Here is a 22,619-nt window from a genome sequence, read left to right on the forward strand (position 1 = left end):
TGGAGGTTTGGCCTTTTAGTATCACACAAATCTAAAAGAAATGTGATAACACTGAACATGACAATGTGTTGCTAAAAACAAGCTGCCAAGCAGCTTAAAAAAGCTGTCAGACTACCTGTCAATAAATGTGCATTGTTTGGTGAAGTGGATCCCAGCTGCAAATTCTAGGAGATGAGAGGGTGTTGCACACCCCACAAAGTTTCTCTTTGTCCCTGCAGGGTGTCAGGACAATGAGGATGCAAGCAGACTGAGGGCATCCAAAGGAATGTCTCAGTAATATTATTGACCTTTCTGGTACATATTCAACCAGGCAGCATCTCAAAACTTCTGTCAAATAATGAATCAAGACATTAATAACAGGATGAAGCCTTTTGCCCCTGGGTTACCGGTCTGAACCTAGACAGGTAACAGATTTTGAGATGGGGATCTATTATGTGGTTGTCATTTGGCCAAAACAGTAAAAATCAAAGGATATTCAGGTCCAGGATTTCATTCTGTGACATTCTTAAATGAAGGATGACTTCAGGGATGTAAAGCAGGCTTTGCCAAAGATGTGCATCATGATGTGATCAAAAACCAAGTCCATATTCCCACAGCATTTTTCACATTGTTAGCAGTACCGTTGCATCAAAGCACTATTGTACAGGATAACCGCCCAAATATTTAAATCTGGGTAGATTTTTTCAGACTGTGCTTTCTCTTGTAATATCAGGATTATGGTATTCACAGAACCATGGAATCATTACTTTTAGAAAAGGCTTCTAAGATTATTGGGTCCAACCTTTGACCCAACATTATCATGTCAACCAGCCCAGAGAACTGTGTGCCATGTCCAGTCATGTCTTGAGCACCTCCAGGAATGGGGACTCCATCACCTCCCTGGGCAGCCCCTTCCAATGCCTCACCACTCTCTCAGTAAACAAATTCCTCCTCATGTCCAATCTAAACTACAGCTTGAGAGCCTCTTTTCTTGTCCTGCCTTGTTCCTTGGCAGCAGAGCCCAACTCCCCCTGGCTGTCCCCTCCTGTCAGAGAATTCTGCAGAGCCAAAAGGTCTCCCCTGAGCTTCTTTTTCTCCCAGTTCCTTCAGCATCTCCTGGTGCTCCAGCCCCTTCCCATCTCCATTCCCTTCCCTGGACATGCTCCAGCCCCTCAATGACTTTCCTGAATTGATGGGCCCAGAACTGGACCCCATTTTATCACCCTCCATCCCACGGGACATCATTACCTCAGTTCAATCTGCACTGAATAGTTTACTAAAGTACAGAACAAATGCAACTAAGCTTTTTCCATACTCACATCTGCCATAAAACTCATATAATTCAGTGAAAATAGACATATCCACTGGAGGAAGTTTAAATAATATGGTTTTCATATCTTAAATAAGAACAAAGACAGACTGGCCATAAAACAGTTGAAAATCTTAGTAGTGTCTACATATAAATAAATATGCTCAAAATATTTTCAGTGAGTTGACAGAATTTGCATCTGATTGATATCAAAAAGCTTCAGTTTTCTTTTCTTAACAGTACAAAGAAAAGAAACATCTAAAGCAAAGCATATTGGGCCTGTAAGTTTTTGGTAAAGATGTGAGAAAATTGAGATTTGTCTAAATCATTTGGAATCAAATGGAAAAACATATGTCCCTGTGTAAGAGACAGAGGAACACTTCAGAGGCTACTCCAAGGACAATGTCTTGCTTGAGACTGGCTTGGTCTGTTGTCACTGAGAGGAAGATACAAGCAAGAAAAAAATCAGAAAAGAAATTACTGAAGTATTAAATATTATGCATTAAAAATAACTGAATAAGAGAACATGGGAAGGATGCAAATATTTTGACATATAAAACAATAAATGAACTGAGCAGAAATGTTCTGAGTCTTGGAATTGCTTCTCCTTTTAATTTTTTTTTTTTTTTGTCCTTTAATCTCTCTGTTATATTTCTTCTCATTAGTATAACTTCTGGAGAAGAAGGAAAGCCATCTTTCTAAAATAATGTGAATTTTTCCTGGGAATTACTGTGTGGATCAGCATCAGGCACCATTCCTGGTGCAAATAACAGGGGATCATAGAGTCGTAGATTGGTTTGGGTTGGAAACAACCTTCAGGATCATCTATTTCCAACCCCTCTGCCATGGGCAGGGACAACTGCTCAGAAACCAAGCCTGGCCTTGAACACTTATAGTGATTGGGCATCCACAACTTGATATCCTTGATGAAACAGGACTTTTCCACCTTCTCAGTATTCTCTCTCACGACAGGCAAGGGGTGAGACCTCTTGCCCTACAGGTATGGGCGACCATTTTCAACAACAAACTTTCCTCTGGAGATTCAGTGGGTAGGAGGGAATAGAGCTGAGGATTCCTATGCTGAGTGTTATCCAGCTGCAAGATCCTTCTTTAGAGTCGTCCAGACTTTTTTGTCATCTGAGTGTTTCTCTGTGAGCTGACAACTGAACCTCTGTCTAAACACAACACGTGGCAAATGGTGAGGCAGAGAAGTGACAGCTCAGTATGAAGTCTCAGTGCTCAGATTTTTCATTTTCTATTCAAATCACTGTTTACAAGCTTCTCAAGCAACAATTCCAGGATGCAAAATGGCATTCACTGTCCTCCCTCTCATTTGGCTTGGCAGAATAAAGGTCACGAGTGAGTCTGTCAGACCGAACGCCGCATCTTTTGCTCGCTGTGACAAACAAAGAGCTAATCTGATGCTGTAGGCTCTGTCACCTCTATCAAATCTCATTTTTGTCTTCAGTTTGTTGGCAGTTTCAAATGGCTGCTTTTCAAAAGGCTCTCTCCTGAATATGTGAATTTGGGGCCTTATATCTTTTTCTCCTGAGATGTTGACAAGCCGCTTAGAGCATGGACTAATGATCAAATCTCCTTTTCCAGTATATCATGTCTTTGCACCAGTCTGGTTTGGAGGGGGTTTTTCACATATATACTTATTTAAACAGACTCAGTTCAACATTTCAGGGCTTTTTTTGTTTTGTCTTTTTTTCCTTCTCCTTTTTTCTTTGTAACACAAAAATGTGAAATTAAAAGAGTCAGCTTTAACTTTAGTGTTGCAACACAGTTCCTTTCAACTCGCCTCCATCCCATGAGTATCCTGTCACCTTAATTTCTGTTTAGAGGAAGACAGGTTTGTAGCACTCTTCTTAGCAATTCATCTCTGAAATAAGGTTGACTTGGGGCCTCGTGTCTATCTTGAAGTATAATAGTGTCATTTACTGTTAAAAGTGGCATCAAGAGATCCTTTCTTTTGTCACATTTGCAGTGTCTCCATAGAACCAGATACTTTTCTAAAGCTTATGAGACTGGGCCCTGATCCTGCTAGTGATTTTTACAAGGGAAACATTCTGAACCTGTGACCTTTTACACCACGGCTCTTACAGACGAGAAGGACAATTTTTACAGCAGCATGTGGCTTTTGATATTTGATAAAACCAATGCTTACTTGGGAAACTTATTTTTTCCCCTTTCATTCTGTTTGGTCCCTCTGTCTTGAGAATTAGTTTAATTTTTATTAGTTTTGTTTGTTTTGTTTTGTTCTATTCTGTTTTGTGATGTTTTATTTTATAGAACCATAGAAACACAGAATGGCTGGGGTTGGAAGGAACCTTAAAGATCATTTCATGCCAATCCCCTCCCATGGGCAGGGACATATTCCTACTAGACCAGGTTGCTCCAAGACACCTCCAGCCTGGTCTTGAACACTTCCAGGGATGGGGAGTCCACAACCTCTCTTAGCTCAGTTTTGTTTAGTTTATTGAGCATTTTTTAACCCGGATGTTTTAATTTCTATGTGACTGATACTTTCTTGATCCCATTAACACCATTGTCACCCTCTAAATCACAATGTTACCAGTCACACTTCTATTACAAATTTGATTGTCACTGAATTTTTTCTCTAAAACAGGATATTGTGTAAATCAGAGGAAGACTGGCATCTTTATGAAATCTGCAATTGATACACTATCTTTCCTTTCAGCTGCAACATTACCTGGATTTAGTCTGGATTATACCCCTGCCACTCCCAAGTACATTCCCATTTTTAATGTACAGGTGAATCCAAGATGATTCCCGTGGTTCAGTGGCTCCTTGACATTGTCACTGAGGAATACCACCATGGGAAACAACATTAAAAATGTTGGATCTTCACTCCTCCCCACACACAGACACAGCAGTGTTAAAACACATCTTTCTCATTACTGGTGCACAGCTGACAGTTCGCAGCTGAGTTTGCTGCAGGAACATCATTTTATTTCTGTGCATCTTTGTCATAATTACCAACATTCAGAATCAAGAGTGTCAGACTTTACAAAACCAGTCTTTTCCTGTCATTTAACTTCTCCCTTAGAACTTGTGTAGAAACCTCATTTTTGCTGTCAAGGTTCCTGTCACACAATGAGAGGCAGTGTTTCAGGAGTCCTGGTTGTTTGTTGCCTCAAACTAAAGAAGCAGCTTTTTTTTTTCAAGGTCTCCCCACCTTTTATTTCAAGGATTTCCGGAGATACACAGGTCAATATTTTCCTGCTTTGTCTTTGGTCTTCTGCTCTGAAGCACTCCTTGAGAAACTCAGTAAGTTTGGTCTTTCTATTTATTCAATGCTTTTAAGTTCACCCTAAAATTAAACTAGATAAACAATGTGGCTTCCCTTATTTTGCAGACAACCTTGTGCTTGTTTGCCATGCCTTTCCCTTCCACCTTCTGGACAGTTTAAATTGCAGTATTTGAACCAAAAAACTGTCTCCTCTTCTAACATAATGAAAACTTGCTCTGGGATGATCATTGTTGGTGCAGGGTGATAATGAGTAGATTTACATGTGCATGTACACAGACACACACACACCACAGGGAAATAAATTACACTTTGTGTAACCACACACATCTCAGATTGTTAAACAAATTCTTGTACCTCCTCAGACCTGTGTTTGTTTCAGACTATTTTAGTTCTCATTTACACTATGGATATTTCATATCCCTCTGTCACTATGAACATAAATTTCAGGTACTGATTGCTCCAATGCAATTGTTGAACAATAATAGAAATTGCTCAACTATGCTTCCAGCATGGCATGAAGTGAGTACAGTGGAAATGGCAGGCAGGGCCATTTATTTTTCTTTATAGCCAAGCTGGCTCACTCATCCTTAGTTTAAGTGATAGTTCAAGCTGTGAAAGAGTTGTTAGGACACTCATCATTTTTATTACATAGGAAATGGTGCCTTTGGTTAATTGGATTTGGAAAATTTGCTGAGCATTCAGGTGAACCTCCATGAATCCCAGTGATATTGTGATAGCCCACAAATCTCTGTCAGCTGTTGACATTCTAACTAAGCCTTTCATTTTCTGGAGTTTTGAGCCCAGAATTGTGAAAAAAATCCCAACCTTTCCATGAAGTCTATTTGGACTTGATTACTGTAATATATTTTACAGGGAGAATGTTGAGATACTGTGGGCCCTGTCACAAATACATGTTCATAAAATACATAACAAGATTGATTTGCTTTTAAGATTAACAACTGAAAGTCCTTCTCTTAATACTCTGAGTGGCAGAAGAGAGCACTTGTAGATGACTCAGCTGTACATCAAATAATCAGCTTTCAGTAGTCTCATTCAAGAGCTGTCACCCTCTCTATGTGTACTGTTCCTGAATCTGTCCCTTTGAATCCCCTTTGCCACCTAGCAAAAAAAAAAAAAAACAAAGCAAAAAACAAACAAAAAACCACAAAAAAACCCACAAAAAAACCCAAAAAAGCAAAAAAAAAAAAAAAACCCAAAAAAACAAAAAAAAACAAAAAAAAGAAAACAAACAAACAAAAAAACCAACAAAAAAAAACCCCAAAAAACCAAAAAACCCCAAAGAGCTACACAGGAAAAAAAATGAAAATAGAAGGCAAAAAGAAAATAAAAAAAAAGAAAAAAAAGAAAAAAAATCACTTCAGAACTTGATTTTACAATTTGTCCTTCCCAGATTTGTTCTGGAAACCTTAAAAAGCTTTTAGAACAGTGTTTCAGTTGTCTTCAGGGGGTTTTGGATGAAGACTTTAGGGACCAATGTTCAAAAGAAGTGCAGATGTGACACTTGGGGACATAGTTTAGTGTTGGACTTGGCTGTTCTGGGGGACCAGTAGGACTCAATGGCCTTAGACGTCTTTTCCAACATTAATTCTGTGGTTGTAAGAGTGACAGCACAAAACAGCAGACAGGAGTCTCTCTTTCCCTCTCTCACAATAGTGAAAAACAGTCCTAGCAAATTATAAAAAACCTTCTACAACTTCCCAGTTATTCCAACCTGGGGAAACTGGGGAAAAGAATCTGTAGCCTCCTAATGAGGCAAACAAAAACAGAAGAAGCATAGGTGAATGAAATTCTTCTCATTTTAACATCCCTGATTATTAGTGTACGACTGAGTTCTCTACCCTATAAAAATGACATCCTGCACAAGACAACTGGGATAGTTTAAGCTACCTTAAATCACTCGACCTGCAATACATCTGAAATGTTAATTAAGCAAGTTTTTTATCCTCACCTCTGCTCTGCTGGCTTTAGTGAAAGCTTGTCTGCCAGGGAAAACTCTCTACAGGTACCGCCAATTCTGTTTGAAGCTGGTGATCTGGGTTTGGCTCATAACATTCACAGTAGATTTACCTGAAAGATCAATAAAAGCATGTTCAAAGCAAGATTGGCTTCATAGAGCCCAGGATTTTATTAATTTATATAAACTTCCTAAAACTTTTGTGATAAAGAAAAGGGAAAAGCTTGAAAATATTCACAGTATTGTACAGCAGGGTAGTGAAAATGTTATGGCAAATTTCTGGAATTAGTTTATTTTTTTTTCTAAAAAACAGCCCTCAAGTATTCACAGATGAAATTTTCAAGTATAGGTGGAGTTTTCTGATGTGACATCTAAATTGGTCATTATTTTCAGGGGCTTGTTAGCCTCTCTTTAAATTATCTCAAATTATACAAAACACCCCCAAACACCTCTCACAGTATCCCTTCCTCAAAAATTTTTATTATGCAAATTCTTGACTGAAAACTATCTCTTCTGTCATTGGTAACATGAGATAGAGCTTTGCAATGGAAGAATTCTGAAGGCAATTCTCATCCCCAACCATTAAATGAAATAGGATTTCTCAGTGTGGTACATGTGATTTCTCCTTTATTTTTTTCATGGTGTACAGTTTAGTAGAATATAAAATCAGAATTTAAAAAGCAATCAAGCAGCCAGCAAGACTTTGATCTTTAAAATGCTGGAATTATCTTTAATCAGAGGAGATTTATAAGTAGTAGTTGAATTAAAGGTGGAATTACTGTCTGGCTTTGTTCGTTTAAGTTTTGCTGCTCTTCCCACTAACAAAATTTTGTCTCAAATATCTCCTGTATCCTTTGAGGGGGATTTGTAATAGGCAGTCCTCAACTTCAGAATTGGGTAAATCTTCCAGATCTTTACTGGCAGCACTGTGAGTAAGAAAAGTACTGTGAGCTTGGAGGTACTTATCAGTGAAAGAATATTTTGAATTCTGGGAATGTGTTTTCCCAAGTCCCAAGTGTTGAACTTCCCCAAAGAACAAAAGCGACTAAGCCTGGATGGAGAATTCCCTGTTTTTTGTCTATGCTCCAAGGGAAAATAAGGCTATTATTTTTTGAAATGCTACTTCTGGTTTTACTTGTTCTCACCCCCATAATGATTCTTATAATGGAGGAGGACTTCTTGTTGTTGTTTAATTTGAATAAATATGTTGAAATGCTTAAAATAGGTTAAAAGTTTTGTAGGCAATGATACTTCCTTTACAGGTCTGATGGACAATTTGGAACTTGTGAGAGTGTTCTCTTCCAGGAGAGGAAAAAGAGAAGGAAGGGTGTGCAAAGCCCATGGACTCAGGTATCACTAGAGCTCTGACCTACAGCTGAGCTATCTTGTGTCTCTTCTTACCCAGGTCAGGTTTGTCACTTCGGCAAGGACACATTCAGTCAGAAAAATGACTTATTTCTATCCACCAAGCAAGAAAACTGGGTTTTTTATGTGTGTGTGTCTTTACAGGCAGCCATCCTCACACTAAAAACACAGCTGGAAAAAAATTGATTCACTTTGTCAAATTTTGAAACGATAGCTGTTTCTAAACCCATCTAAAAAATTTAATATAATTTCAGCAGAAATACCTAAAAAATCTCAAAATTATGGAGTGACACATAAAACAGAGCCTCCCTGCCTCTTTCCCCAGAGTGATACTGATGGACAGTGCCCTCTCCATTCCTCATAGAAGGATCAGTTTAATATATTTTGTTGTAGTATTTGCTGGTATTGTTCTCTTACCACTGAAAATCTCTGCAGTCTCTGAGTTTAAACTCAGCACAGCAAAGGTTGGAAGTAATTTTTTCCTTAATTTATTGATACTACCGTGACATAAAGAACCAATAATGACCAAGGGAAGCTGGCTGTGTGGCTGAGTAGCTGGAGGACAGTGTTCCATGAACTTCATTGTCTTTACAGATTCTTCATCACCTTTCCGCAGTCCATCCTGAAAGCAAAAAAAAAAAAAAGTTTCTGTGTGGGGTGAAGTGATACAAAGTGGAACTGCTTTAAGAAAGTTTTCAGGGAAGCCAATTAGCCTGTGAAGTCAGAGATGTGATGTGGGGAAGGGAACATTGAGACAGGAGGTTACATTTCCCTTTCATTTGTTCTTTCATTTTTTTCAGTTTCCAAAGAAGGTGCCAGGTGTTTGTTCACTTTCCAACCCCTGAGAACCAAGCTTCGAACCTAATCCACTGAGCCCTTTGCTAACTCAACCCTGCTGGATTTATCCTGCCTTACTTAGCACATGCTATCTGGATACTTTGACTGCTTCAGATGATTATGGCTGTAATTCTTTGTGAGGCTTTGCTGCACCATAACAAAGAATAATAAAACCCTAAATACAGAACGAAAAAAAAAACTTTAACAAAAAAAAAGAAGGAAAAAAGAAAGGAAGCAAACCCCACACCCCTCATCTGTGAATAAAAGCTTTTATAAGCAGCAGTAACATTGCTTGCTGCCTGAGTGTTCCTTCTGACAGTGTAACACTGGAAAAATAAGTATTCCCATTGCCCCTTTGCAAGGAAAGGTCTAGCTGAGGCACAGAGAAGAACAGTTTAAACATTTCTTGGTTTCCCTTTTATTTGTGGGTACCTGGGATTGAGGCTCTTGTAGCTGCAAAGTAGGGCACTGCAACCCACAGATGCAATTTTCACAGAGAGAGACCCAGGAAAAACACTCTTAATAGACATCCAAAGAAAAGGGATAGCTAAAGGTCCCTTAAGGAAACACAGAGACACATTATGACTGAATTCTGATAAAGGTGTGAGTCAGTCAAACTCCTACTTCTGCACAAGAAAAGAAGGAAAATCACTATAAGGTTCCCATGCCTGCTGCTTTGCATGAACAGGAATCTTTATAACTTATATAAATACACTGGTTGACTTTTAATATGCCTATGATATTCATAGTACAGTGTGGCAGAAATCACAGATTGACTTTACCAAGTTTTGTAGTTTAGAATAAGGGTTCATGCCATGATTCAATTCTAATTCTCATTCCATAATGGTGGCATATATACAACATATTTCTCAACATCCTGGCTTGAGAAAGAGGAGAAGAAAATATTATGTATTCTATTTTTAAACTTTTGGACACAACAGGGTGTTAAGAAGATCAAAGGGATGGAACCCCTCTGCTCTTGAGTCAGGTTGTTCAGCCTGGAGAAGAGAAGGCTCCAGGGAGACCTTAGAGAACATTCCAGTACCTACAGGAGGCCTACAAGAAAGCTGGGGAGGGTCTTTTTGCAAGGGTATGTAGTGATACAACATGGGAAAATGGCTTTGAGCTGAAAGATGGTAGATTTAGGCTAGATATTAGGAAGAAATTCTTCCCTGTGAGGGTGGTGAGGCCCTGGAACAGGTTGCACAGAGAAATTGTATCTGCGTCGTACCTGGAAGTGTCCAAGGCCAGGATGGATGGAGCTTGGAGCAAGATGAACTTCAAGGTCCCTTCCAAGCCAGCCCATTTTCTGATTCCTTGATTCTGTGTGTGGTCTAGAATGTATTTGAGGGTTTTGGTGTTCACTTTGGGCTGTCTGGTGACCCCATTGCCTCTCCCTTTCCTGCATATTGCTTAGATAGATTAATGTATTACAGTGACTCCCTCAGCTCCTGTAGATATAAACAGCTCCTGAACTAATCCTTCCATCCATTTCTTACTTCCCAGGCCCTATTTATCCACCAGCCAATAACACAGAAAGGGGTTGGGTACCATCCTGTCAATCCTGTGAATATCCTGACTCTCCCAAGTGCTCCCAGCCCTGTTTTTGGTCCTGGTTAAGCAGCACCCACCCAGACACTGTCTGCACGCTGCTCAGGGGTTCACACAACACAGGAGCCATTTCCAGGCAGCAGGTGGGATGCAGCCACTCTGTTTTCAGGAGGAAGAGTGTCTAAGCATATGGGTACAAGCTGTCTCCTCCCAGCTGGTCCTGCAGACAGAGAAGGAGCCCTGGCCCTTTTTGTTTAGCCATGTACAGAAGGAGAGAACTCTCGCAGCAGACAATAACTTGGGGAGCAGATGTGGTTTCTTAACGTTTAACTCATTGTCACAGTTTCTAATTAGGTGTTTACAGTTGCTGTTATGAATGCTTATAGTTCACTGTATCCCTGTTGTAAAACAAAAGTAAATGTCTCATTTTACACAGAAAATATTCAGAGGGGCATTTTCAGGTGCTTCATTATCTGTGGTTATGTTTCTGTGGCTATGCATCACCGCCCTCTTAAATGTATATATTTTTCACAATCATGTTAGTCCTTAAACTCTTTGTATCTTTTTTATTGTGCTTACACGTATCAAAATGGAATGATTGCCTATCTTTCAACCTTTTCCAGGAAACTATTTATTTTCTTTGTTTTCACACTTTCCTGCTGTCCTCCCACCCTTGTATAAATCTTCCTGTGCAACAAAATAGTTGACATAAGTATAACTGGTATACATAATTGATGTGTTCGCTGTTTAATAAATAAAGTGTCTGTCATACAGGGGGCAAGTTTTCTGGTTTTTATATTGTCTGGATGAGTGTATTTTTAGCTTCTGTCCAGGGGGATGGAAAATATTGATAATTTTCTGAGAAGAAATTGTTCCTCTGTAAAGTAAATTCTACTTAAATATATATCTGATTTCTACCTTAAAAAATAAACAGCATGAATGATCCCTTAAAAACACATATCTGTTATATGTTAGACTTTCAGAATTGTCAGACTTGATCCACTGTTTGTTTCACAGTGGCAAACAATGCTAGTGGAAAAAAAAATGAAAGAGAGAAAGTTTTCCTGCTGTTAATGAGACAGAGGTGACTGTAAACAATAGATGCCTTATAGCTATTCTCAAACAGGAATCAAAGCTGTAATTAAATATAAAACACTGTCAATGATAGGCTCTTTAATGTAACATTTCTCAGTTGCTTTTCCTCTATGAAATATCTTCACTTAGACAAAAGCTGAGAGTGACTGAAACAAGAGAAGAAAGTCTTGTGCCGAAAACTGATTTTTTGTTGCTCATGACATACCAGTCCTGTAGCTTCAGCAGGAAATATTCCTGACTAGAAGTCAGAACACAGCTAATCACAGGATTCTGGTGGCATCTGTGTGACTAAATGGTGCCATGAGAAGACAGTTTATTCCTGGATGGACATAGGTGACATCTCAACCCCAGGAAAAGACAGATCCAAACAACCTTTGCTCCCTGTGGTGTTCAGAACTTGGGCTGTCTATTCCCTGAGCTCAGAGTAGGCAAGGAATAAATGAGGAAATAACTTGGGGAAAACTGGTGAAGAGCTGAAGCTGCTTTACCTTGGCATTTTGCAGTTGTTTTGTAACACAGATGTGGCTGCCGGATGGATGGCAACATCCGTCTAAAGCCTGAGGTCTGGAGAATGCTGCTTCATGAATACACAGAAAGGAGAACAAAGTACAGGGAATACGAGAAGACAGAGGCAACTCTGATGCAACTCCTGCCTGAGCTAATCAAAAGGGTACAAAAACCTCTGCACAGCCCTTGATCAGCTGTGTGATGCCTCAAGCCAGAATCCGGCCTATGTGTGTAAACAAACAGGAAGCTCTGAGCAAGTACGAGGGAGCAGGCCAGAGGATTTGGTATAAAGAACCACAGTTCTTGTGTGGTGCAGGTTAATTATATTCTGGTATCATTTTCCATTCACAAATCAAAAGGAAGTAAAGCTGATGCTGTACGAACAGGTCAAAATCTAGACCATTAAATGTAGGTGCAAATAAACCCAGTATAGCTAATTCATCAGTTTTGGGGTGGAACAGCAGTTAAATCTAAGGTATTGTTGCACAAAATTAAAAAAAAAAATCACTTAAAATACAGGGGAAATAATCAAATGAAAAATACCTATTCTCAGTTTACTCAGAACAGGTCTACCACAGGAGGGTGTTGCAGTACTGGAATGTTGCCCAGAGAAGCTGTGGCTGCCCATCCCTGAGAATGCTCAAGACCAGATTGTGTGGGCCCTTGGAGCAACATGGGATAGTGGAAGGTATCCCTGCCCTTGGCAAGGGGTTGAAACCAGGTGGTCTTTAAGGTTCTTTCCAATTCAAAACATTCTATGACTCTGTGATACTAAATCTGACCCTGGAGAAGATCAACCTCTTCACCAAAACTTTTCAATCACCATTACTTTCCAAAACAGTGGGAATAACGCAGCTTGGTTTGTTGAGTTTTGAAGCGAGAGTTTGGGCTTTCTGATCTCTAATAAACTGCAAACACTGAGATTTTCCCTCTCCTTAGCTACACAGTGTCACTTCTACACTGATTCTCTAATAAACGTGTTGAGTTTATATTGCAGCTGTCTTGTAATGGAATCATAAGAAAATATTTTTTCTCTTTTACTGAGCTAGCCCATAATATTCCTTGGAATTTGATGTCATTGGAAGAGTTGTTGACAATGACAAATATGTTAACAAGTCATTAGGGAGAAACAGATGAACATGTGAAAGCAGAGTCATGCACAGTCCCAGCTAAACTTCACAGACTACAGAGCTTCATAAGAATCAAGTTTGGAGCATTATTCTCCCAGGTGACAAGTGACAGAATGAAATTAAATGACCTCAAGTTGCACCAGAGGAAGTTTAGATTAGATATTGGAATTTTTTCTTCGTGGTAAGTAGAGCTTTGAAATAGCCCAGGGAATTGGTGGAGTCACCATCCCTCAAAGAGTTCAAAAAATGCAGATATAAATGTGAGGATACAGTTTAATGGTAAATATAGTGGATGATTTTTTTGGAGATCTTTTCCAACCTTAATGATTTTAGTGGCGACTTAAAGTTGAGAAACTGCTTCAGGGCAGAGAGAACAGCCCACAAATCTACTGTTTCATTGCACACCAGGGCTGAACCCCCTGTGGGGACAGCAGAACCACACGGAATGAATAAGAAGCAAAGAGCCAGACTCTGCTACAATCATGAACCAAACCTGAACCACTCTTACAATCTGTCAAAGGAGGCAAGGGGAACCCAGACTTTTGTTAATACACTGAAACAACACTGAATGTTCCATGTTTGTAAACACACATATGTAGGGCTTATTGTAGAACCATTTGGTTACACAGGAAAAGAGGTATGATGACATTTTGGTTGCTGTTATCTATAGTAATATGAAAATATAAAAGCATAAAAATATCACTTGTGAAAATGTTTAAGTAGGAGAAGGAAAGGATAAGTGTAGAAAGATTCACTATCTGTCGGCCTGGTGACAAGGCATGTCTGTTGGTTCAAGTGCTCACAGACTGGGTCAAAGTGATTATTCCAGACTGGATCCATCTAGTGGTGGGGGAAAGCCCAGAACCCATAATCTATTTGGTTTCTATTCACTCAGGTTCACGTGGGAATGCCCAGGTACCTCCTGTGGGGTGTTGAGTTTCAACTGGATGATGAAATGGTGTAAGCCCCTGATACCCTCTAAGACAATCCAGCTGCCTATTACACAAGCCCAGCTGAGTCAATTACAGCAGTGGTGAACACCTCCAGGCTTCATGTAATTGTCCCAGTACTTCTCCATCAGGGGAGTTGTCACAGCTTGAGTAAGGACAAAGAGGCAGGATCCACCTCCAGGGTTTGCCTCTTTCCTTACCTCATAGCCTGAGCTGGGGCAGTTACTTTGCGCATCAGCAGCTTCCTCCTGAATGTCTGAACTATGAGCATTCCAGTCTCCCTTCTGGCATAACTTCTGGATACATTCTTCTCCTTGGATTGGCCAATAGTAGCCCCTTTGTTTTATCCCAAGTTCCAAAGCCACAGCCCAAATTCCATTGGTTGGCATATATGGAGAGGGGTGGGCTGTGGTAGCTGCAGATGAACAGCTGTTGCTTTGCAGTTTGTTATACTGGGAAAAAGTCCTCCAGTGATTTTTAGCAATGTTTAAACCATTAACAATCTCTTGTAGCCACACAGCACATCAGTAGAATGGGAATGGCTGTAAGTGTAGCACTTTAGAAACCCCCCCCCAAAAATAAGAAGTATGAAACTAGGCAAAGGGGACAAAAGGTGTTGACTGAAGTTGAGATTGAGTGAGGGGGAGAGAAGACATTTCCCAAGTTTTTTTTCAGTAATCTGAAGTTTGTGTTAATTAATAGTCAATTAAATTACGTAAAATTCCTCAAATGAAGATTAGCCTGTGATACTCTAGTCTGCCATCCACTGTTGGAACTCCAGAAAGCCATTCCTCTCCTGCTCTGTTTAAACATTCCTAAGTGCTTGCTAGCTGCCAAACCAGCACTCCCTGAGTGCATTCTGCTCTTTAAAACCAATCAGCAGCCATTCATAGCTACCAGTGATGCTCAATGAAAACAGGATAAAGAATGATCCCACATACACAGGTGCTTATCACCCCTCTTGTTTTACTGCTGGCGTGTTCTCTGTCACAGCTGTGGTCTGTACCAACAGGAAATCTATCAGAGGAGCCTCAGCACGGCTTGGGGTTAGCACATAACATCCCACAGCTCATGGAACACCTCATGGAGCACTAAAATGCTTCAGGTTTGACTTCCATCCTTGCATAGTATTCCAATAAATTATAGGAGGCTTGGCAGCCGCAAAGATTTCTGCTTGCTTTTCTGTTGCATGGATGAACCATTTCTTGGTAGCATGCTGAGAAAACACCATTCTGACGGTGAACACGTTTGATTGAAATAAAGGAAAATTCATACAGAAGATGACTGTACTGTTGGAATCATAGGGAGCTCCACACTGAGCCCCACACTGAGCCCCACAGATATCCAGAGACAAGTGTAATTCAGAGTGAATTGCCACTTTGGCTTCAAGTCTAAAGAAAAGAGGGACTCTAGACGGGAACAGCTCCATCACCTCAGAGAATATTTTTTTTCTTTTTTCCTTATGGTATTTCTGTAGTTTCTCTCATCACAACATGGGAGATGCCTCACAAGAATTTCTGTTTGCTATCACATAACTTTGCTCCTGCTCACAAGTCAGGTGAGGAGCTGGCATTCAGAGTTTTATCTTGAACTCACGTCAAGTCAACTCTTACTTCCACTTGATCATTTTGATGGCCAGAGACTATATTAATGTCTTATTCCTTGGCATGTTATTGTCTACAGAATTTAGTATGTCTCAGTAATCTTGATTTGACAGGTGGCTCATAGTCCACTGATTTGCAGCCTCTTAAATGACGTGTAGAGTGAGCAGCTAAAAAATTAAGTGCTTGGGGAATTTGTGTCCTAGACACCATCAAGTTTATGTTATTATTGTTACATACTGTGCAGTAGAGAAGAGGCTTCATGTTATGATATCAACTAAATTCACTTAGCCCAGTAATTTTCAGTGCTGCACAGTGTCTTGCCTTTAGATGCCTGTCCAGAGCATGGAAGATTTGATCTATCTCCTGCTTTATACCTGACAGCTCCAAGCAAGTTTTCAATATTCTAATGCACTCAAAGGGCACACTCTCCTTTGTTTAGGCAACTGATATGAGCCAGAATCTACTAACAGATTATAACAGTAATAGAATCATATAATCATAGAAAATCTCGGGTTGGAAGGGACCTTAAAGATCACCTAATGAGCAGTGATGCCACCTACTAGATCAGGTTTCTCAGAGCCCTGAACACTTTCAGGCATTAGACATCCCATAATAAGAAGAGTTTTGACCCTTAGTGTACCTTCAGACAGTTAAGTTTGGAGCTGAGTTTCACTTAGTTTTCTTGAACCTTCTGATCGATAATCTACTGGGGCCATTTTGAAGTCTAGAAACTTATTTTAATTGCACCATGAAAAAATAATATTTAGTACAGTATTTTGTCTACTAAATTCCCTCCACAGAATTATGCTCTAACTTTTTTTTAGCTCTACTGTTCTTTCTCTTCTTAAAACTAAAGGACTGACTTGAACAACAGTCAGGGCCTTCAGATTCCTTAAGGACCTTTCAGTCTCTGAGCTTCACAAAAGCAAATCAACTGCTTCAGCTAAAGGAAAAAAAGCTGCTTCACACTCAGAGACAACCTGGCAATATTTTCCCAGTGCACAATGCCACCGGTCACCTTCTTCCTAATTAATTGCCACCCCAGTAGACTGGCACCAATGTGTTTTGAAAAGTTCTCAACAACAACAGTCTCTTCTGTGATGTAGCTTAAACATGCACATTACCCTCTGTTTTGATTGATTGATGAACCTCAGTGCAGTGTATATAATAATGTGCTAAATGTTACATATGCCCTTAGTGGGTAATTTCAGGAAATTATTAAAATGTGCTTCTTTTAAAAGGTTTGGTAATGTGAGTCACAGAGACGCTTGACAGACCCAATGCTGATTAGTGTGGGTGACCACAGTGTACTCGAGGCTTTGATATTTCTTGGCTTTTTCTTGGTTTCCCGGAGGCCCTTTGGACAAAGCAAGAAAGATGGCTGAGACACCCTTGGCCTTCTGGGAAACTCAGTGACATTTAAAGACTGCTGGGGCCTATTCTGTTAATATCTAAACTAATTAAAATCAAATCATAATTGTAGGAGCTTGTTCACCAGAATTCTAATCAGACTCGGAGTGGTGCACGCTGCTGTACTAACGGCTGCCTCAGCTCTGTGAGAGTGTTTTACCACACAGACAATTGTTCTCAGTGGTTTGTCTGGATATAACAACCAGCTCCTTAAATAAGAAATGTCACTTTGAATGCAGGGTGAAGACTTCCTTTCAACATATCCACTTTCCACACACACCAAACACATTTTGCTGCATGGTGTAGTGGGGTATTTGTCGGGGTGTGGCAGGCTTGTATGTACCCACTGAGTTCTCACTGAGTGTGATACCCTGCACTGAACTTCCACCTTACACAGTCCCAGAGAAGACTGCAGCTTCCTTGTGAGGGGTAGCAGAGGGACAAGCACCCATCTCTCCTCTCTGGTGACAAGGGACAGGACTAAGGGGGACACCGAGGCTGTTTCAGGGATGGTTTAGGTTGAATGTCAGGGAAAGGCTCTTCCTCCAGAGGATTTTGGGGCTCTGAACAGGCTCCCCAGGGAATGGTCACAGCCCCAAGGCTGCCAGAGCTCAGGGAGTGTTTGGACACTGCTCTCAGGGATGCACAGGGTGGGATTGTTGGGGTGTCTGTGCAGGGCCAGGAGCTGGATTTGATGATCCTGGTGGGTCCCTTCCAACTCAGGGTATTTTGTGATTCTTTGACACAGATGGGAGAAGCTCATGGACAATATATCAGAGTATCCCAGAACAGTATTGTAAATGATGGAATCATAGGCTGAGCTGAATTAGAGCTGTGCCTGATGAAGTACCTGCAGCTGCTGAAGTAAATGTCTGTCAACTTAGCTCTGGCAGGTCTTATTTTTACCATCTGTGTGTTCAGTGTCAGCATGTGCAGTGAAATACCTGTGTCAGATCAATAAGACACTCTTACTGCTGAGGAAAACAGCATGAGAATATAACAAGTATTAAGGCATATAGGAAAGGCTTATTAATATTTAGCAAAACTAATCTGTTTCTCACTAGCCAAAACATGCACATCCAGCCCTTTTGGGAAGACAGCTTTGAAGATTCCCTAAGTTGAAATGAGGTTTTCTGCGCTGTATGTAACCATTCATATTCTCTGTGGGCTAAATCTTATTCCATAATTTTGAAGTCAACCTTTGAGATTTGGGAGATCATTAGAGGGTTTGTGTATGTTTTCTTCATTCTGTTTTTCCAGATAGACCAAATGTAGTCACTTTATAGATGGGAATGTGATTTAAATAATATGACTTTGCTAACATTACATTTTGAATTTATCTTTATTAAGGCTGCATTTTAATTTCATTCCATGTATCCTCATTAAGCAACTGTTTGCTCCCTCAGGCATTTTTTCAAGCTAACTTTTAATCTACCTATTGGCACTCAAAGCTGTAAAAGTTAAAGCCTATTTGAATTTTTATTTGGAAATCTGTTAGATTTTTTTCCCCTTTATAGAACCGCAGGCATTTTGCTTTTGCTGGAGATGGTCTATTTTCCCTATATAATCTGATAAATATTAAATTAAATAACACATACTCAACTATGTGTTGTATGCAAAACCCTGTTCTTCAGAACACTATAGATTAACTATCATAGCACTTTATTTTACATCACTATTGCAGAAAGTCTCTCTGAAATCCTGTCACTGTAGCACTCAGATGCTGGACTGCCATTGAAACTAGCAGTGAGTGGGCCTAAAGGACTTACATTTTCCTCATTTCTATTGATTTTGACTTCTGAGTCATGCACACACTGCTTTAAGATGACAGGTGATGGAAGAAAGTTCAGTGAAAGTGGAAGTCACTCATGGGGAGCTGCTCTACATAATGTCACATAATGTGATTTCTCTGGACATACAACCACAGCAACATTGCAGCACACATAATTTTTTTTTTTTTATTATAGTACACTCAAAGAATAAATTTCTCTTCTGCTTTATACAATGCTTATAAACTTTAGACTCTACCTCTCTCCTCAACCTTACATTCCTCCTCCACTGCCTGCATTTCTCCCCCTACAATCCAAGTGAAGTCACTGTGTATTTACCTAGAGAAACAAAATTGATGGTCCTTGGTTTGATATAATCCTTCAATCCCAGAGCTTACACAGCCTACAGTTACTGACTGCTCTCAAACTAAGTTATTGTTTAGAAATATTCCTCTAGCTCAGCATCTTGTTTTGAAAAGCTGGGTGCTACCTTCAGCAAAAAAATAAATAAACCCTCTAAAGTAGGTCAGGAATCAGAACCAAAAAGGCTGCTCAAGGCAGGCTCAGATCTGTAGGTATTTGCAATTTTAACTCACTGGTTGTTCAAAACATAACTAAAGCTCCTGAGCATACAGCACAAACAATAGCAAGAAAAAATGTTTTGTATTATAGGCATCTGCATCTGTTTTAATTATTACCTGCTTGGAGACATATAAATAAAAATATGTAGAACTTTAGTTAGATATAAATAAATATAGATTGCATAAACACACATAAATATCTTTTTTTTTTCTTTGTGGTTCTTACTGGTTTAAGATTTAATTTCATACACCCTTTCAATTATGACTGGATTTTCTTGTAAGCAATGCTCAGAGTTTGCTGCTGCAAATGATTTTTATGACTAAAAATAATTCTGCTGAGAGCAGTGAGATCACCTGTGCTTTTGTGGACTCTGCACTGAGACACTGCAGGCACTGAGCAGGAGGAACAGCAGAGAAGGAAAATTTTCAGAGAAGAAAAATGCCTGTGTTGGTGCTATTTTAAATTATACATGTCTTTTTAATGTACTGCACTATCTTTGATAGAAAATATTGGATCTCCATTGCTGGATGTTTCCAACATTGGGATCTCAGCCTTGTAATGAGCCAATCTCAACAGTAAAAATAGTTAAAATATTGTTGTTTGGAAGTCACTAGAGGAAGATGCAGCAAGGAAGATGCCTTTGCAAACAGGTCTCTCCTTGGGTTAGGCAGAGCTGTGCTACCTCAGAGCCCATCCCAGACTCCATTTCTTAATCTGTTGAATGTATGCAATTACAAGCATGGAAAAGGAGAAAAATCCAGCACCACAAAAATGCCTGCCAACCAAGGGATTTTCTTCTCAGTTAGTCCAGAGAGTCCTCATGTTTTGGGCCAAGCTGAGCTCTTTTGAGGGAGAAGAAATTGTATTATCCCCATGTACATGCTCCAGATTGGATGGTGTCCTGAGCAACCTGGTCTCATGGAAAATATCCTTGCTCATGGGAAGATGTTGGAAAAAGACAATCTTTAAAGTCCTTTCAACCCAAACCATTCTGTTTATCTGTGAGCCTATGAAAAAGGTAACCACTTTCTCAGACTGACTTATTACCAAGCTCAGTAAAATGTGGTAAACACCAGAATGAGTGTGACTGAGACAGCATAAATGTAAGCATGAAAAAAGCCACACATTTACAACTCTCCTCTCAGCGCTGCACAAAGTGTGATCTGTGTCAGCCGTGTACTGAATGCAAGAATCAGAAATGATCCAGAAAAAGCATTGTTGCTATTAATAAATGCAATCAAACAGCAGAAGCAGGTTCAGACAGATGTCTCCATCTGACCTTGAAGTCACATGATTTTAAACCTCAGGTAGGTGGCAAATTCATCTGACCTGTACCCTGAGGAATCTAAGCTCTGACTCCCTGTTGGGCTGGGAGTTCGTGAATCCAGCATAATGACTTCTATTAGAAAGTAATTGGCTCCAAATGGAAAATTTCTACTGATATCTGCTAGACAAGGTCCCTAAAAGGCTGGCAAAATGCTGCCTGCAGTACCCAGGCTGAAGGCAAGAGCTTAGAGGCTGCCATGTGGGGGATCTCTTCATTCATCCCAGTCTGGCCTCTTGACAGATCTCAACATGTTCCTGTTATTGCTGGAACTATGGTCAGAATCTTCCACTGTGTTCAGACTTCAACCTTGAACTGATTGTTTTTTCCTAATTCCTACAACATCTACTGTTGGTTTACACATTCACTGTAAGTACATATAATCTGTGTGTGCAGTTATTAATTTTTCACTACATAATTCTGATCCCAATTATAAGATACAAAAAAAAGATGAAAACAAAGATGATCTCTGATTTTAACAGTTCAAGTTTATGGAGGTTGCCTCTTTTAAAGAGCCAAAGAAACAAAGATGACCTTGCAATTTATCCCAAACCATTACCAAATAAAAACTAGATTTTTCGTTATCTGGGCTAAAAGTTCGTTTAACTGCATGCACTTGCAAGTTTATGCACCCCTTTGAATCAGCCACTGAATTCAGACAGGTCTCTTATGGGTTACAAATTACACCTTGAGCCACTTTCAGGTGCATCCATCTCTATTTCAACTCTATGTTTTCAACTCAGATAGGACAAGGAGGGAAACAGAAACTGGGGGAGATGCTCCTGACTCACTTCTCAATGTCTGCTCTTGATTAAAAATCCAAGTCATGCTATGAAAAAGGGGATCCAAACTTAAGGATAAATTCTGAAAAACACGGGGCTGCTTTTATAAGTGGAAAATAATTTTCACACTTAATGTTTCTTCCTTCTTTCTTTCCTTCCTTCCAGAAACAAAAGATTGAATAACACTGTCCTGATTTATACCATATAAGCACTCAGCCCTGGTTCTTAAGGTGTGGGTTTCTTAAATGAAAATGGCTGAGGAATTCAGTCTCTTCTGCTGTGTTTTTGCTTTTAACATATTAAACATTCTTATTCAGACTTTGTTTGTCATATCTTCCCATTTATTACTCACCAACTGCACTGACTTTGCTTCTGCTTTCAGAAATCTTGGTAATTTTATCTTACCAAAAGGTTAGGGAAAGTCATCTCCTTTCTGCTGTAGGCATCTGAGGGTCTTTGTTGAACCAGTGTAACAATTGGCATCTGAGCCAGCACTGGGGTGTGTGGCACTGCTGGTTGGTCATTCTCTGAAATTAGGATGTCAGCAAGACCACCAGCTTGCTCTTCCTGGACAGCTACCAGGTAAGTCTCTAAATGTGCTGCTAATTGCATAAAAAACCAAGCAGGATCAGAAATATGTAATATCCCTGCATTAAATCCAACATGAAAAACTGTAATTTGGGTTATATTAGGAACTCAGCAGTGAAGAAGACTGTTAAAAAAAAAAGCTTGAAAAATTGCTTCTAGCACAATATTTTCTTTGGGGGAAGACTTGTAGCATTTTATAGAAAACTTATTCAAACTGTAGCGATGCAGTTTCTACCACATTGAATAATGTCATTCCTTTATGTGGCAAACGTGCTTGTATCCCACACAAATTTGGCACCACTACCATTTTCCCAATCACATACATTTACTTATATCAGAAATGTTGAATCAGAGTATAGAAGTAGGCTACAAAGCTCAAATTATACATTTGGAACATTCTTGCTGATATTTTAAGTTTCATATTGCAAACACTTTTTTAGTATCTCATATTACAGTGGAGTTGTGAGAAGTGCAGTGAGTACTACCAAAAGGTCTTATTGATTTAATTCAGTTTCACAGATTTAATTTGAGCAGAAAGAAAAAGAAATTAGCGTTTGCGAAAACAATGACATGTTTTTAAGTCAT

At 39.6% G+C, this 22,619-nt stretch overlaps 1 long non-coding RNA gene across 1 annotated transcript; it reads left to right on the top strand.

The window, feature by feature from the left end:
- The first annotated feature begins 4,479 nt into the window (after positions 1–4,479).
- On the top strand, positions 4,480–11,095 carry LOC135297867 (uncharacterized). Its single transcript, XR_010359791.1, has 3 exons — positions 4,480–4,582; positions 7,803–7,890; positions 8,706–11,095. It is a non-coding gene; the product is annotated as an uncharacterized LOC135297867 (long non-coding RNA).
- Positions 11,096–22,619: the final 11,524 nt, after the last annotated feature.

This window comes from Passer domesticus, chromosome 3 (assembly GCF_036417665.1).
Source record: "Passer domesticus isolate bPasDom1 chromosome 3, bPasDom1.hap1, whole genome shotgun sequence".
Taxonomy (NCBI): domain Eukaryota; kingdom Metazoa; phylum Chordata; class Aves; order Passeriformes; family Passeridae; genus Passer; species Passer domesticus.